Consider the following 17,954-nt stretch of genomic DNA (forward strand, 5'->3'; position numbering starts at 1 on the left):
GTGTGTGTATATTTATATTTATATTTATATTTATATTTATATTTATATTTATATTTATATTTATATTTATATTTATATTTATATTTATATTTATATTTATATNATATTTATATTTATATTTATATTTATATTTATATTTATATTTATATTTATATTTATATTTATATTTATATTTATATTTATATTTATATTTATATTTATTCTACCTGGATGCAAGCAATTTACAATGAGATTATGGATAATTAAACAATTGTTTGCTTGATACAGGTTTCTTCCTTTTTAAGTGTTGCAAGCACACAGCCAATGGTAGCACCTACTCAAAGGGTGTCTGTCCACATTGGAGAAACTTCCCACCCACAGTAAAACCCAAATATGCTGTGATGGGGCCCTTAGAGTTATTTAGAGATTTCATCTTGAAAAGGGTCTAGCATGCCCAAATCCTATTAACTTCTAAGATAACTATAATTACTGTGCCCCCTTTAAGATAATAATTATTCAATCAATAATTTTAATTGCTGGAATATGTTTTATGTATTTTTATGTTAAATTGCCATTGGTGTACTCACAGGAACATTTCTGTGGTGGGTAAGTCAATGAAGTACAGGGAAAACCTCCCCTGTATTTCCTGTCTTCAAAGAAGAAGTGCTGAGAAAGCTGGGGTTGTTCTGCCAGGAGAGAACACTCCAAGAAGACATTTGAGCCCCTTCTAGTACATAACAGGGGCTTATAGTAAAGAGGCAGAGTGACTTTTTAAATGGGAAGATAGTGATAGGACAAGGGGAACACCCTTAAACTGACAGAGAGTATATTTATATTAGATATTAGGAAAAATTTCTTCCCTGTGTAGGTGGTGAGGCCCTAGAACAGGTTGTCCGGAGAGGCTATGGCTGCCCCATCCCTGAGAGTGTCCAAGGCCAGAGTGTGTTATAGATGAATAATGCGATAGTCGGCTCTCACAATTAAGGGATGAATATTATGTTTATGTTAAGAGAAGTATTGTAGATGTATAGTTTTGTTACTGTAATATGTTGTTCCATAGCCCTCTTCCCCCTCCCCCTTGTACTGTTTTCACAGCATGGCCTTGGTATTCAGGACATTTGGGGAGGGCCGGCTTGTTATTAGGAGGTGCGGCATAATGTCACCTGACCTCCAATCAAGATGTAAGAAAATAATCTCCACCAATGGACGGCAAAGAAGGAGTTGACAAGACTCCCTGAGGGGCTAGGGGTATAAAAGGCAGAGCATCCATTTTGTAAATGAGCACGTGGCTGTTGGTCATGGAGATTTCTAGCGTTGCTTTTTCTCTATTCAGTCTTTTGTATTGTTACGGTTTAATAAACCTTTAAAAAGTGAGCGTTGTTTCTCACACCTAGATGGGGCTTGGAGCAACCTGAGATAGTGGAAGGTATCCCTGCCCATGGCAGGGGGTTGGAATGAGATTATCCTTAAGGGCCCTTCCAACCCAAGCCTTTCTATGACTCTAACAGTATTAATCTTTCAGCTGCGTTCCAGCTGGAGCAGTGTATCCTTCCTGCAACGTGGGATGCGTGTGGGGTGTACAGCTGCTTCGTACAGATATTCCGCGGATGTTTGTAAAAAACTTTCTGATACAAAACCTCAAAGTTACTTTAATTCCGATCTTCGCGTAAGCATTGAGCAAACGAACGTCTCAGAGTTAGCATCAATATTCCGAAAGCCTCTCTAAAGCCCAAAACTCGAGGGGAGAAATGTGGGGTTTGCAGCTTTCACCCTGGGTGCCGAGCAGCTACGCTAACCGCAGCCTCCCGGGGACAGCGGGAATCGCACCGAATTCCGCACCTCCGGCAGTGCGGGGTCGGGGCGGTCCCAGGGGCATTGAGCGGCGCTCGGAGGGAGGGCAGTGGCGCGGCTCAGCTCCTCCTTCGTCTCCTCCCTCCTCCTCCCTCCCTGCCCCTCCTCCCCCCGCGTTCCACGGGCTGGAGCCTGGACTGCCGGCGGCTTCGCGGCTGACCCTCGCCCATCATGGCTGCGAGCGCGTCGCTGCTGCTGCTGCTGCTGCTGCTGCCGCTGCCGCTGCCGCCGCCGCTGCTGCTGCTGCGCGGCTGCGGAGCCGCTCCTGAGCCGCCCGAGCCGCCGGGGCCCGAGCCGCCCGCGCTGCCCGAGTCGAGGCTGCTGCAGCCCACCGTACTGCTCGCTATCCTCGCCCGCAACGCCGCACACACGCTGCCGTACGTCCTGGGCTGCATCGAGAGGCTCAGCTACCCCAAGAACCGCATCGCGCTCTGGTAGGGGCCGGGGGCGGTGCGGGGAGAGGGGGCTCTGCCGGCAGCCGGGACTGGGGCACTCCGCCCACGTAGCGCGATGGGCAGGGGCTGCGCCCTCCCGAGGAGCCGGGGCTGTGCTGTGGTGGCCGGGGAAAGCTCGTCGTCCGTTCCGGGGTCTGCTGGGATGGCAGGGTGATGAGTTATCCCAGCAAAGCTGGCCTGGAGCCTGGGAACATTCACCGCCGGAGCATGTGTCCAAATCCACAGGCACGGAGAACTCCGGCTGGGAGCCTGGGGCCGGCTCCCAGCTGGTAAATCCCGGGCTTTGTGGGAGCTGGTCGGGATGTTCCAGGGCTGGGGAGTGGGCGGGCTGGGTAGGTTCTGGTGGGCATTGAAAGGCGCATTGTTGCCAGGCTGGAAGATGGATTAAAAGATGTATTCAGAAATCTCAGCATGGGGGCAGCTGCGGGGGTCAAACAGGGGTCGGGATGGAGAATTAAAGCAGTTTGGGAACTGGTCAATCTGGCTTTGCAGGGGGCCAAAGAAAAAAAAAAGTCTTTCAACCTGACATAAGTGTTGGAAGGAACAGGATTCCTTGGAAGAACTCCAAGAAGATTTTCTTTTTTCTCTGTAGAGTTTGATAGAAAGTTCGCTAAAGGCCGTGGTGAGACTCCTTTTAACTTAAAAAGTTAATATAAGTTTTGTTTTCCTTTGAAGGGATGAGGGGACCTTCCTCCCAGTCACATCACTGAAGTGTCATTGAACAGATCTTTCTGTGTGTGCTTCAGTAACATGGCTGTAATTTGTCTCCAGGTACAGGGCTCTGCAGAACATCAGTGCATGGATCATCTTTTTTTTGGTTGATTTTTTTTTTTCCCCTTCTTTTCGTGTTGCTGGTGTACAATGCAAGTTGTGCTCTCAGGCCAAATTCAGGGTGCCACACAAGTGTGGAATCATAAGCTAGTGTGTAGCAGTAGGTAATTTCACATTCCTCTCTGTGTAGATCTGTGACTCCTCATTCATTTGTATCAGTAGGAATTTTGCCAGTTGAGATTTCCTCATAGCAGATGTGGATAAAAACAGCTATTATCAGACCCCATATGGCCTGTGATTCAGCTGAGCTTGGTGTTTTTAAAGACTTGTGGGAGTTGTAAATACAGTCCTGATCACCAAAACAGAGCGCATCCTGAATTGCTTGTCACTGTACCAAGTGCAAAGTTTTGGGTTTGTTTTGTTTTCTTTTAAGTCCTGCAGATGATTGGTTGGCTCTACAACTTTTCCTGTTGTACAACTGTGCATTACTTGCATTATCCTCAGTAGACTTAAGGTTTCTGCAATATTGCATGGAAGTATTTGTGGGCACTTAGTTTAACATAATTTAAAATATGCAAAGGTTCTTATAAGAAATCACTCCCTATTTAAGAGGATTGTACACAGACACAAGGCATGGCTAAGCTGGAAAATCTGCTGATGAAAATGTCAAGATTTATTAAATGAGAATGACTAAAATAGTCACAGCTACTGAAAAAGAAGTTCTGAGGATGCACTGAGTTGCCACAGAGAATGAGAGGTATCTGTGGGGTGGTAGTAATCCCTTGGAGACGTTCCTTAATAAGACTCTAGCTTTTCCAGAGCTGGAAATGTTTGGGACACAAAGTACCCACTCAGAGTGAGCTCACGATATCTATAAAGTCTCTTGAGAACAAATGAAACCATTCAGTTTCTGGAAGCATCTTGTATTTCAGACAGAGTCCTTTCTGCAGATGAATCCCAAGATTTACCTGTGTCCCTGTTACTGGGATAGCTTGGGGAGGAGGGCAGGTGAGTGGTGTTTGTCACAGGCTTGCATTCTTCCATTGCCACTTATATTCTACTTAAGCATTTTCTTGAGTAAGTCAGCATTTTAAAATGCCTAACTGTTGATCTTGAGAATGAAAACTAAAAACATATAATCTCTCAGGCTCCCATATGCTCTCTCTGCATAGCTAGAGGGCTGAAATTGAGCAGTGGATTCCTCTGACCAATTTATACGGTGGAAGCTTTATGAGTGACAGTAAAGATGGGTTAAGAGATAATGAGTTTGAAGCAGGCACTGAATTTCATCTGTGTAGTCTGTATCAATTAATCTCAAGCTTTGTTATCCTGATACTGAGCAAAAGATGTGTGCTGGGCAGCCTTGTGTTCCCTTCCTACCTTTGATCTTAATTATGACTTAATTCTTAAAGTGGTTGTGAGCAGCTTTGGAAGGACTTGCTGGCTACTAATGAGCTGAGCAGGCCATTTGGTGTGGGGCCAGCTGGCACGGAGGAACCATGGCCCTGCAGTTAAACCCTTCCTTCCCTTCTTACTTCCCTTCCCAAGACGCAGGAAGTTGCATCTGAGCTGCCTCCTGGGCCGGTCCCTGGCCTGTGTTAACCCCAGCTGTCCTTCCCTGGGACAGCAGGCCAGGTCATTCTGGATTCCTCGGATTGTGTTGATGACTTCACAGTGAGAGTTTCTTTGGGTCACCTCAGGTTTCTGTCCTGGTCCTGCTGAGCCTCCAGGGGCAGACTTGGCCATAGGCAGTCTGGGAGCCTTTGGACCCAGCCATCCCAGTGGGAATGGCAGTCTGCCTGCTTTAGCCACAGAACCTGAAGTGGGTCTTATGTGGTGAGAGATAGAGGTGCAATGCTGAAGGGAACAGCTGTCCCTTCTTGTGAAGGAGGAAGGGTCACAGCCATCCCCTCCAAGTACTCAAATACCCAGTGGGTAATGGGCTGGGGCCTGTAGCAGGTGAGAGTCTAAAGAAAAAACCTGTCTGTTGGACCCAAGTCCCGCTTTTTCATAGCCATAGAGGGTTCTTCTGATGTGCTGCTTGTGTGGCTGAGCTTCTCCCGGGGCTCCCTGTGCTCCCAGCCCATCTGGGAAACTTGCTGGGAAAGTGTACAGCATTGTTTGTGCTGGGCTTGGAGAACTGTGAAGGGAGGGAACGAGATCTTTATCTTGGACTAAATTGACCCAGAAGTTAGTCAACGTGCCCCAACCCTCTCTTTTAGTGGGCTGAGGTTGTGGGGTTTTATTTTGAGCTTTATCAATGCTGATTGTTTATTTGAGATTGGTCAGCTACAGGTATGGAGTGTTTGCTTGTCAGGCAGGTTCATCTTGGCTGCAGTAGACAGTCTAAAAGTGTATGTATTCAGTAGTTGATCATGTTGCCTTACACTTTTCTTAGTCTCATATTAAGTGATGGTATAGCAAAAAAAGTTGCCTGTAATTTCATCTTTTGCTTCATCCTAGTGGGGTATCTGTTCTCTCCTCTCTTAGTAACCTGGGGATGGAATGCCTGCATAAATGAGTTGGTACTTGGGAGCAGTAATTAGCTCCTTTTGTGCTTGAAAATCCGTGCCTGCTTTTGGGATCAGAGTGTGCTTATATTCCAGAAATTATAATGTCAACAATAGTGAGACAGCTGGAAAGGTGGAATAAATCCCAGCTGAGAGATGAAGGGATATACTGTAGCAGCTCCAGTGAGGGAATAATTGCAACTTAAAAGAACTGGCTGAAGCTCAAAATATAAGCTGATGAGATCAGTATAATTGTATTTAATAATTTTATATTATTAGACTGGAACTAGTTGATGATATCTGAGCATTTTCTTATTCTTTAACGGTTTACTTTTCAAATGTAAAAAAAGCCACATAGAGAGCAAACTCCAGTGAGATGCAGGCATCAGTTAAAAGTTTAATGGTTGTTACTACTCACAGGGAAGTGTTGGCTTTCAAACACCCTGTGTTTTTTGTGCTTGTCTCCATTTGAGCAATGATGTCACTTTAATCTTCCTGGTCACTATTAATCACTTAGGAATGCTGACATTCCAGTCTGCTGGCTCTGCATCTCCTGCTTCTGTCCACTGGTGCTTTGCATCCATTTCAGATGTGCTCACCTGTGCTGTGACTTCCATGTGGCAATATTAAACATAGGTTTTAGAAATTAGCTGACTTTTCACTTGGCTCATCCTTTAACTTTTAGTGGGATTTAGTTTCCTGTTTGTATTTGTAGGTACTTTAAATTTATTTATTATGTAGTTTTAATAACAGTCATAGACTAAGAAGGGTCAAAAGGGATATGAGATTTGCACAGCTTTGGAATTACAATTAAGGTCACATTCCTGTTGTGCAAGATGTTGTAGAGAATCTTTCTGCCAGAGAACTTGCATTTAGATGACTGCATCAAAAGAAAGTAGTAAATACTTCCAATTTATAGCAGGGGAGATTGGGGTAGAAGGGTAGAGTAACCTACACTAGATTCTTGAATTTATCAAGACTGAGAATAAAAGAATCAAGAAATGTCAGTTATGAATACTTTCTTGCTAAGGTAATTTTTGCACCAAGGAGCAGTAAAATTACATAAAAATGGAAAACCAGGGGAGGCTAAAGGACTCTTTCCATCCCAATATCCATAATCACTTATTTTTATTTTTGTTCTTTGTGTTTCTCTCCCTCATCTCAGGCTTGGCAAACTGAAGCAAATGACATAATGAAATTATTCAGTAGAAACATTTGAAGGGAAGTAAAAAATTACTGCTGTGCCTTGCTGAGATCTGCATGGCAAGACACAAACCATTCTTCAGCTAAAAACTGCAGTTCTGCAGAGAAGCCATAAAAGAGGCGTGAGCTGTGTGATGGCAATGTGCAGGGTAGCAGGAGTTTCTTTATTTTTCCCTGTTGTTGTCACAAATTGCCAGATTCTGATGCTTTTGTGATGACATTAAAGAGCATGTTGTCCCACACTTTATATTAGGATCCACTAGACAGGAGTGTGACTATTGGGATAAAAGAAAAAAACAAATATAATTTGGCATTTATAAGCAAAAAGAAAATATAATTTATAACCATAAAATGAATAAATAGCCCTCCAGAGGTACAGGGATAATACCATAAAACTGATGTCTTGAAATGTGTAGGAGTTCTGTATAGTAAGCATAGTGAGCACTGTGTGTGTTTAATTATTTTTTATATCTGAATCCTGCATGGTCTGTATCTCTGAAAATGCAACCATTTATTGTGGCTGCAGTCTTTTGGCACCCACCTTTTGAGACAGCGGTCTACCCTGTTATCTGTGTATCTGTCCCTTGTGTCATAGGCTGCCTGGTGCCTTGTAGTGCAGCTTGTGGGTTTAGAGACTGGAATCCAATAAAATGATCTGTTGTCCAAAAGAAACAGCAGGACAGAGTTCAGTAGCAGAGGCTGTTGTTTATGATAGGCCTTTGGATATTTTAAAAGATTAGGAAGATATAGTTTTCAAGATATCTTTGTCTTTTTTCATACGTACAAAGTAGGGATGAAAAGACCTCAAGGAGTCACCTGGTTAATTTCTGTCCAGGGCAGGATCCCACTTCATCCCTTACTTGTCTTTCCTGCAGGGTTGGGATTCCTCATCCAGTCCATGCTGCCCAGGTTGTGCACTGGCCTGTCTTTCGAACCACCTTCAGCTGTGGGGAAGGTGGGAGACTGTGGATCTAAGGACCAGCTGCAACCAAAATTGGCTGTTAAGTGCTCCTGTTTATTGGCCCCTAAAAAAAATGGTCAATTTCACTTGTACTTGGCACACCAGCTATTTCAGCTCCTTATTTCTGGCAAATCTGGGAGTAGGGATCAGTTAGGTCTGATCCAGGGGAAGCCTGTCCAATTCTTGCTATCATCTTCATATTACAGGGAGAAAGCCGTCTCCCCTTCCCCAGTGCTTTTCCAGGTGAACTAATGCATGGATCTCCTCAGATGATTGGTGCTGGAATGCACCTCCAAAGGCTGGCTGGTCCCTGCTCAAAGCCAGCTCTGGTGAAGGCTGCCTAGTACTGTTTTAGTTGAGGTTTTTAATGTCTCCAGGGATGGAGACTCTACAATCCCTGGGCAGTCTGTCGCTGTCAAGGACTGTCTTGGGAATTCACGTGGGCTGAAGGTGGCAGACCTGTGGGATAAAGGTTGTTGTTCCAACTACTTTTTCTCCTTTTTCTTTCACATTTTCTCTTAAATGGAGCATGTAATCTCTTCAGAAAGCTGCCTGGTCACTGTCCATCAGATTCCTGAGGAGGAGACCCAGGTGTCTGATTGCAGCTAGAGAGGGGTCATTCTCTGGGAGGTTTGGCAGGGCCCTTCCTGAGGAGACCAACAGATTTCTCCTGAGCCAGAGATTGAAGGGCTTTTTTTGTCTCTTACATAAATTATCACATACCTGCAATTATTTATCTGAGTCCACTGGGACTAAACGTCTTCATGCACTGGGTCAGAATTCTCTAAAAACAGATCTGTGATGCACATGGTGTGCAGAACATCACCCAGCACTGCTGCCATCTCTCATCCCAGAAGGCTCATCTGAGCTTCAGGGTCAAGAGAGGACCAAGGTGATGTGGGGTGCTGTCTGTTAGAGCCTGGAATTTCCTTCCTGTGGGATGATGTCTCAGACTTCATATTATTGCAGTCTATTTCTGTGCATCTCATTTCCTTTATTCTGGTCAAGCATCATGCACGTTGATGGTGCTTATGGCCAGGGGTGGATTACAGCTAAATTAGACCCATATGCACCAAAATTTCAAGGCAAAGAAAGATAGGAATAAAAAAAAATTTTGATGGTCTCTATGAAATGGATTTTTCGCCCTCTTCTGTAAAATGCCCAGCTCTTTCATACTGGCATGTGGCATTGCTAATAAGCATATCAGTTAAAAAAACCCAGAATTTCCTTTTTTTGTGTACAATTTGCCTCATACAGTGCCTGAATCCAATTTTTAGGCATGAAATTATTAGTTTTGGTTGTGTGTGCAGGCACATGCATTAGTCTATATATCTCTATCTTTTGTCCTTAGACCAGAGAACTGTTGTTACTGTAAAATGACTCAAATTTTCTTTCTGGAAAAGTTGACAGGAAGCCTAATAACAACATGTTGATTTTAAACTTTTTCCATCTGACTATGGATCTGGTATATACTTTTGAATGGAGTTCAGTCATTAAAATTTTATGGTTTAGGTTTGCAACATAATACATTGTTCCTTGTTTTGACATGATGTGGCACTTCTGAAAAAAGGCTAAATTTTGTACTAGACTGAATTCACTGCAGAGGACTGAAATTATGTTAATGGTCTGTAAAGCAGAATTTCTTATATTTCTTTGGGAGAAGTGGTTGCTTATTTAAGGTTGCTGTTAGACATTTTGGGAAGTGAAATCTTACTCAGGAGTGAAGGCTGCATTCATTCTGACCATTTAAGTTGTCAGTATGTTTTTTCCCCTTACTAACATGTAACTAACTGTATAGAATCAGGTAAAACAGCATGAAAGCTGATAATGTGGTTTTGGGATGGAAATATGCCTTCACCAAAGTCTGCCCTTGCTCTTTTTCCAGAGATTTATTAAAACATAGATGTTGATGAGATCTTTGTATCATCCATGGTGCCTGAGTGGTTGTAATACATGGAATTAATAGATTTTCAGCTATTTACATTTAATTCTGTCTGGATGGACTGATATGAATTATGTACTTGTTCTAAATTCAGCAGGTCTTGATCAGGATTTTGAGGCTCATGAGGATCATGCTGAAGCAGAAGATAGTGGGAGTCCATGTAAACTACAGTGCCATGGTAGGGCACAATTAAGCTTTTTCACATCAGTTTTGTAAGGCTTCAGCTCCAAAAGGGAATTGTTTGTTGGTTTGGTGTTTTGTTTCGGTTTTTTAAAGATATTTTTCCTGTGAGGAAGAAAAACATGATTTATAATAATGTTTTTTTTCTCCTTTCCTCACACAGAGTACAGGCTTCCCTTGACTCTAAAAGGATCGTTTGCTTAGTTTTGCTACTTTGATGTCTCTGCAGAGGGACGGTTATGTATGGTTGCGGCCTGGTTTGAATTTTGCCCAGTAGCAACAGTGAGGTTGTATTACCTGTGAAGGGTTAGTTTGTATCCTGAAGCTGATAGCAGGTGTTTACCTCTTCAGTTAGCAGGTCAGAACCTTGGTTTTGCTGCTGGCTCAGCAGCTGTTCTTAAAATGGGTGTTGCGTTGTACCTTTGAGGGTAGAATGAGAATTTAAGGTTGTTTGAGTTATTTCCTCAGTTCTTTCAATCATTCTTGTCCTTACAAGGTACTTGAGAAAATTCAAGGTCAGGTTGGATGGGGCTATGAGCAGCCTGGAGGTCTGGTTGAAGATGTATCTCTTCATTGCAGGAGGTTGGACTGGGTGACATTTAAAGTGTCCTTCTCACCCAGACCATTTCAGGATTGGAGGAAAAGGCGGTTTTCCAGCATTCCTGCTAATTATGACGAGGAAGGTAAATGTTAAAACTCTGACAAATGCAAACCCTTTGTTGTTTTGTTTTTTTTGGTTGGTTGGTTGATTTTTTCCTCTGTATTTTAGCTCAGATATGTGAATTATTCCCTACCAGACTTCAGCCAAGTGAACTTAAGGAAGTTCCTGTAGCTGGACATTAGGTAACCAAAAGCCTGCTTCAGGCAAGTTGTAAAAAGATGTTAGCTAGGAAGTGTGATTTTGGATAGGAAAAGCTGTGAGAAATGTCTTCTGTTTCTACAATTTATGTCTAGGAGGCAAAGAGCTTTACATGACCTGTAAAGCTTTGCAGCAAGACTATCCTCTCTGTATCAATCATCAGCACTCCTCAGTTCACATCAGGAAGCAGGAATGTTACATCCTGTTCGCATCTCAAAGAGAACCAAAAAAACGAAGTATGTAAGTGAGATTGAAATGTGGTTTGGTGTGTGCTGTGGGTGCAGAGCAGGTGCTGAGCTCTGTCCTTGGCTAAACTGCTCCAGGGAACTGTTTTGCCTTTTCCTTGGGTTGTTCCAGAGTGTGTCCTTGGTCACTGCACCCTAATGCTGGGAGTCCCCCTTATGGTCCATTGAGGGTGTTTTTTTACTCCCACAAATTCTTCTTAAATGAAGACAACATGTACATTTCTGTAGTTTAACCAGAACTTGTAATTAACACCATAACTCATAAAGACAATGACAAAAATATTTACAATTCAGTGAAAAGCACAGCAGTTATATGCAAAAGTCACTACACTAGACTAACAAAAATCCTAATTAAAAAAGACATTGAAAGATACATCATCATAAGAACTGCATGATTAGGGTAAAGATTTGTTTTAATTTTGCAAAAACAGTAAAGGGCAAGCTATTTCTCTTTTCTGTAAGCTGAAGGATTAAAAGGATTCTTAGTGTCTTCAGGAACTACTGGCCTGCATTTTATTTTTCCTGAATTCTTGGGAACAATTGGCTAGAATTACCAGTGGGAAGTATCACTGGAATAGCTTTCAGGTTTGGAAATCTAAATATTCAAGGATCTGTTTTACTGATGGGCTGTACAGGCTTAAAAAGTCAGGAGGGGTAGTGGTGTCAGTAGGGAGCAAGGTCAGATAATCTCCTGTGTTATGGAGATGATCCCTTGCTGCCCAAGGGATTAAAATGAAGTTAGGTCTTGGGAGCAGGAAGAGTTTCAGAACTCCAGTTTCTTCTGCAGATGCTACTGATGAAGAAAAGGGCTGATGATAGTGGAGTGTCTGATAGGACCTTGTGATGTCCCTGGATTGAACTGGGATTCCTTAGAGGATTGTGGTGAGGAGTAAGATTTGGATATGTGAATTTTCTGGTGGAGTCTGCATGCTGGAAGAGTTGGGAAGCAGATTGGTGTTGACTTGGCTGGATGGCATTTTTTCTCTCTTAGCATGTGCAGAGGGTTTCTCTAAGTACTTTAGCTAGAGTTCTGTACTTTTAGTGACTGGAACTTGATAGCTTCTATTTTGGCTTGGCTGCAACTCCTTCAGCATTTTCAGATGGGGGTGGGATGTTGGTAGAGGTGAATCCTTTCTGTTCCTTTTTGCTACACAGGGCATCTTAGGTGAGGGTTGGAGTTGGGAGTTCCAAGCTGTTGTAGACTGAGATACAAGCAGGTTATTCAGGCCCTGGAGGTTCAGAAGAGCCAGCTACTGGTAGGGACCAAGCACTTCATGTGCTGGACAAACTGCTCTGTGCTGTTTGTATCTGGTTTAGCACAACCAGTTCTTGGAACAACAGAACAGTAGCCCAGTACTGTGCTCCTTTTTCCCAGTCTTACTCCCTTAGCATTACTTGACTCACTCACATAAATCAGTCTCTGGATGCTGCCCCTTTTTGCTCCAGATAACATGTGCTCCTTCAGTACAGAGCCCTGGATGGGGTTTCCATTTATTTGTCTTTGAGATGGGCTCCAGGGTTTTGGAGGAGCCTACCCAGACTCTTCTAAATTGGTTGGCAGAGAATAATAATTGCCTTTGGGTCTTTTGCCTCCTCAAATATTTTCTTCCTCTGGCTCTGGCTGTCAGAGACTATGGTTGCACTAGTTTTTCAAAACACCAGTCTGAAATAAGTTCAGTGTGTGTGACTAGAATGTGAAAATGTCACTGGTGCTGAATACTGTTTCTTGATTTATGATTTCTTTTTAATTCAATTTTTTTTACTTGAAGCAGGATTTAAATGGAAATTATCATACGTAATTTTAGAAATTAAGTTACTGAGTTAAGTGTTTGTGTACATGTTTTATCACTCCTAATGTACACTCACTCCCCCTTCTCCCTTTATTTTTCACACAAACAAATTATTGCTTTCACAAAAACTCTTGTCAATGAGATGTTATTTCAGACTAGTGAGCTCATGGCCTGCTGGCAGAACTTTGCTCTGACTTCATACAAATGAAGGCTGCTGCCAGGATTTTTTGCCTAATACCTGAGCCTTGAAGGAAGCTTTGTTTCACAGAGCAAAAATTGAGCTGCTGTCAGTGGTGCTTTCCAGCAGCCTTGCCTACAAACTTCCTATCTGGCTTTTTGGATCAGCCTGTCTGTGTATATGTGGTGCAGATTTAAGAGGGGCAGGAATATGTGTTCAGGGCTAGGCTGGGCTTAAGCAGGAGTTTTTTCTACACTCACCAATTCATTGTGCAGTGATGTTGGTTGAGTCTACCTGTGGAGAGCTTCACTCACCTTCAGGTTTGCTCTGTTGCGCTATTGCAAGATGGAGAACTTCTTGTTGCTTGCGGAGCTTGTGGATCAGAATCACAGATGACAGCAAGAATAAAGTCAGTATCCCACAGAGATCTGCTGAGGAGAAATGTGTCTCAGGTCTTTTACCTCTCCAATAGAGTGAGATCTCCAATGAGAAATGATGGTGTGTTACATCTCCCAGCAGTAATCGGGTCAGTAATCAGGTGGGTACCTGACAAAGGTGACCAGGTTCCTTTAGCTCCTGCAGATGTGTGGCTTCTTGGGTACTACAAAGACACCTCTGGGATAACCCAGAGGCTAAGAAAAACATATAATAGTTTGGATACATAACAGGACCAAACATCCAGCCTTTCCTACTAAGGAGGAAGTATTTTTTCCAGGTCTGCTGACCCAACAAAGGTATATTTCTTCCAGTTCTGTGCTGGCATAGAAGTTAAGAATATACTTGGAAGAAACCAAAATAAGGAGCCCAAAACCCTACATTTCAGCTCATTAGATCTTGTATTGGGTTACATGATCTGAAGAGGTTAATGAAACTCTTTTTTAAAAGAGTTCCACCCAACTGCAGCCACTGATAAACTGGCAGAAGTTTAAGAGCAGAATGATTTCTCAAAGGAGACAGAACCAGCCTCTGTTTTTCTATGAACTATCTTTATTTAATGTATTTAAGAAATCCCTCTAGTGGCCTGATACTTCTGTGATATATCAAGTGTTCCCTTGGAAGCTGATGTTGAACATCTGTTGCTGCTATTGTGTGGATTTGAGATGGAGCTGTTGAGGGATTATTTGAAGGGCTTCAGAAGAAGGATCTGAGATAGTTTCAGATGAAAATAATTTTTTTTAAAAAGGTGCTGGGGTTTTGGTTTTTTGAGGTATTTTTATTTTGTTTGGGTTGAGGTTTAGTGGGGGCTTTTTCAGTGGGTTTTTGGTTTGGGTTGTTTTTTGGGGTTTTTTTGGTGAGTTTTTTGTTTTGTTGGGGTTTTTTTGAGTCAGGCAGGTGATGCTAAATCTTTGAATTCCATATGGGGCCATTAGCTGATGCTTTGCCTGAACTGTCCAGTAGAACATATTAAATGATCTGTTGAACACCTTTGAACATAACTCCTAAGAAACTTAATAGATTCAGCAAATAAAGTAAGCCATTAGATTTCAATTTATCTGCTGATATATCGCATCTCTGTAAACCCCAAAGTCTTCAAACACAATCTATGTTATTTTGTATGTGGGTGCATATTTTGTAGTATATAAGAAGCTGTGGCATATTATCTGCTATTCACTGTGAAGTGCTGGCATTGGGGTTAGGATGGTGTTTACGCCTGGCAAAGAGAGAGCCTGGGACTGGATTCCTGCATGATCAGCAGAGGGACTGTGGGTTCCTTGAAGCTGAACATTCTCTACTCTTTCATTCCTACCACAGCAATGCCTTGTGCTGAGGTATTCCAAAAATTCAGTTTTCCAGTCTTTGAAATTCCCTCAGAGCCCCAGGGAGCTGAAATGTCCAGGCTGGGCATGCTGCTGGGTAAGTGTTATGATGCATGCAAGGGCTCCTGGACTAGAGCATGTCCCTGACATGTCCCTGTCCCCTGAGGGAACAGTCACATCCAGCACCTGTACCTGTGCGCTGGGGTTGGTGTGGGTACGGAGGAGCCCGCTGGGCCCGAGATCCTGGCTCTCCCCTGGAGAGGAGATACTTCTCTGTAAGAGAGACACAATGTGTCGCTCCCAGGGGTCTTTGAGTTAGTTATGTTAAACTGTTGTGTTTCATTGGTGTTCTCCCCTGCTGTCCCACCCCGATACAGGTATCTCGGGCTTCCCCCCGCCCCTCTCCTTCCCCATAGATATCCCGGGTTTTTCTCTGTTTGGGAGATTCGCTGTTACCTGCACCCTTCACTGGAGCTCTGCCTGAATAAAGGCTTGTGCTTTGGTGGAACGCTGGACCAGCTATCTCGTCCCTGCTTCCTGTGTTGCCTGCCGCGCCACCGCTGAGCCGAGCCGAGCCGAGCTGAAATCACTCTACTATTACTGAGCTGAGCTGGAATCACTCGAGTACTCGAAGCCGCTCACACGCGCTTCGGGCCAGCCTTTCTCAAGGCTGCTTCTGGAGAAGTCGTGGTGCTCCGAGCCTTCCGCCGCCGCGGCAGGTTGGAACTAACTTTATCTCATACACTTCATCCTTTGAAATGGAGATAGTTAAGATGGGAATCTTTCCCATTGGAAAGCAGCATGATTAGGAACCATGCTCTGCAGAATAAAGGCATATGTGCATTTTTCGGGGCTTCCAGTAACCCAATTTCCTAGGAACTGGCTGCTGAAAGACCTAAGTGCCCATTTCCTCTCTATTTACATTCAGGCAGTGATGGGGGAAAATACTACCTATCCTCAAACTGTGCATTTGTGGTCAGGATTAAACCTTAAAAAGATAAATTGTGCATTTGTATTCTTATCCACACCACACTTGCTGATGCAGCCTTCAGTGCTTGGCTCTCCCTGAGATTTGTTCCTGTCCAGTGATTGCTCCCTGAAATCCACACAAAGAGAACAGACCAGCAGAAGGGAGAAGTGTGATGTTGTGTACTGCAGAGGAAGCAATCCCATCCTCCAAGTGTCCCTCTGTTTTCATGATCCCATTTCCTTAGCTGGGGGTGGGAAATGTACAGCATTACTTACAGAGGGCTGCAGAGCCTATAGCTTACAAGATTAGAGTTAAGACCTCACTGTTTGTCTTCCCTTTAGCAATAAGTTAGCCATCAGCACAGCACCAGTTTTCCATCAGTTTGATTCCAGTCAGTCTTGTCCAAGAGAGAATGTGTTCTGACCCTAACGTCTGTAGTATGTTCTGTGTGTTCACCCCACAGCAGCCACGTGTCCAGCGCATGTGTGTCCATAGGACACGCACTGTGTGGATTTCTGTATCCCTCTCACAAATTGAAGCGATTTGGATCCAGAAATTTTACCTAGCCCAAAGTATTTGGAATTTAAAGCAGAAATTAGATTTTAATTTTTTCTTCTCTCCTGTACTAGTGCTTCACTGCTTTAAAACTCTAAACCCTAAAAATCAGGAGCCCCCATATCCAAAAACTCAGTGTAATTTTTCTTCCAGTGTTGGAGACAAAATACCTGTATGGGAGGAGGGATTTTGTCTGTGAGTTTCTTAAAAAGCAACTTAGAGGAAAAGTTATTCTTGATATTGCCATGGACAGAAATATACAACTAGTCTGACAAGTACTCTGTGAACGTGCTAAGTAAACTGCTCTACAAAAGCTGAATATCTGTAGTTTATTTCAGTGTATATTTTGGAAAGAGAGTTAGGTTATTTTATCATTCCCAGCCTGACACCCACTCCTTTTTTTGTGACTTGTGAAAATCCATTAATCTTTTTGGTTTTGTTTCTCTCTCTGTAAAATGAAGCTATAGTGCTGTCTCAGTGCAAGGTTGAGACCCTTGGTGTGGGTTTTGAGGGCCTCTGGGCATGGCCTTTGTGATTCACATTGCCTCATTCCCAGAGGTACATTGCAGATGAGTACACTTAGCTGTTCAAAGCAAGAGCGCTATAAGATCTATCTGGAAAAACTTCAGAAGATTTTAGTTGATAAATTCATTATTTCATCCTAGCAGAGTGGTGTTAGCTGTTTTCTGTCCCCTCTTACTCAGATTCCTGTCAACACAGGAGGTTGTCATCTTTTCAGCTGTTTCTTCATCTGAAATGGGATGGACACAATTACATCCAGGAAAACTCTCTGCTTCATCTGTAAGCGTTGAGTATATTTTTACCTGCTTGGCTGCAGTGGTTGTTTTTCTACTCTCTTAATTATGTATAAAACATTTTCAGCCATTTGCCAGCAAATATGATGTAATCCATTTATTTTCAAACAGTGTACCATTCCATGCAATTCAGAGAACCTCTTGTTTTCCAGGGTAGTTGGCTACTTGAGGAAAATTAGGCCAAAATTACGAAGTCTCAAGTTCTGTACTGGCTTCAGCAAAGTCTAACTCTAAAATAACTTACTGATGAGTGTGTTAGTTTTGTGTTGGTGAAAGCAAAGTTTGGCATAAATTCCTGTATGCCAAGGGAAACCTGTGCCAGGAAGAGGGTAATGAAACCTGCTGTGTTTGTGTGCTTTGAATTTGCAATGGAGCAGGGGAATGTCTGGAGCAGGAGTGTCTGGTCTGATGTTGTTAAATACTCTGTGTTGTAGGTGTGTCCTGTAGGTTTTGCAGGGATTATGTTTTGGTCCGGTTATTAAGTTACTGATTCTTGAGAGGAAAGAGCTGGTTGGATCTCTAGTGTTGACACTTTAGTTCTGATTTTTTTGTTGCTGATTCCTTGATCCCAGGATATGGGAGATTAAATAAATGAGTTTTGTGTTTCTGTCTGGGTTACTTTTCATGGGTGCTTTCTGAAGCTCTGATGATCCTTGAAAAGGCAAAAATGTGGCATTCCTGAGTCTGTGACTAACTCGGGTGCTTTATCCTCTGGCTGTGCTACATTGTGGAGTGTGAGTGGAGCAAACTGCACCCTGGGCATCACCCTGGCTGGTGCCTCACACAACTGCTGCATGCTTGGGTGGTGGGGGGGACCATGCTTTGTGCAGGTGGTGAAGAGTAGGGTCTGCAAATTGCTTAGAAGATGGACACAGAAGGAAGGTCAGGCCTCAAACATCAAACTCAGTTTAACAGTGCAGTAAAGATAGTGTG

The 17,954-nt window shown here is 43.1% G+C and overlaps 1 protein-coding gene across 4 annotated transcripts in view; it reads left to right on the forward strand.

The window, feature by feature from the left end:
• The first annotated feature begins 1,956 nt into the window (after positions 1-1,956).
• The window catches only part of COLGALT2 (collagen beta(1-O)galactosyltransferase 2), a 53,430-nt gene continuing 37,432 nt past the window's right edge, over positions 1,957-17,954 (forward strand). For 2 of the 4 annotated variants that reach the window (XR_002002013.2, XM_019007594.2), the window contains exon 1: positions 2,071-2,264. The gene's annotated coding sequence lies outside the window, so the exon portion shown is untranslated. Of the gene's footprint in view, positions 2,265-17,954 lie in introns of all 4 variants that reach the window. The other 2 variants (XR_001522996.3, XM_015635692.3) reach the window with 2 other exon arrangements.

Source organism: Parus major, chromosome 8 (assembly GCF_001522545.3).
Source record: "Parus major isolate Abel chromosome 8, Parus_major1.1, whole genome shotgun sequence".
Taxonomy (NCBI): domain Eukaryota; kingdom Metazoa; phylum Chordata; class Aves; order Passeriformes; family Paridae; genus Parus; species Parus major.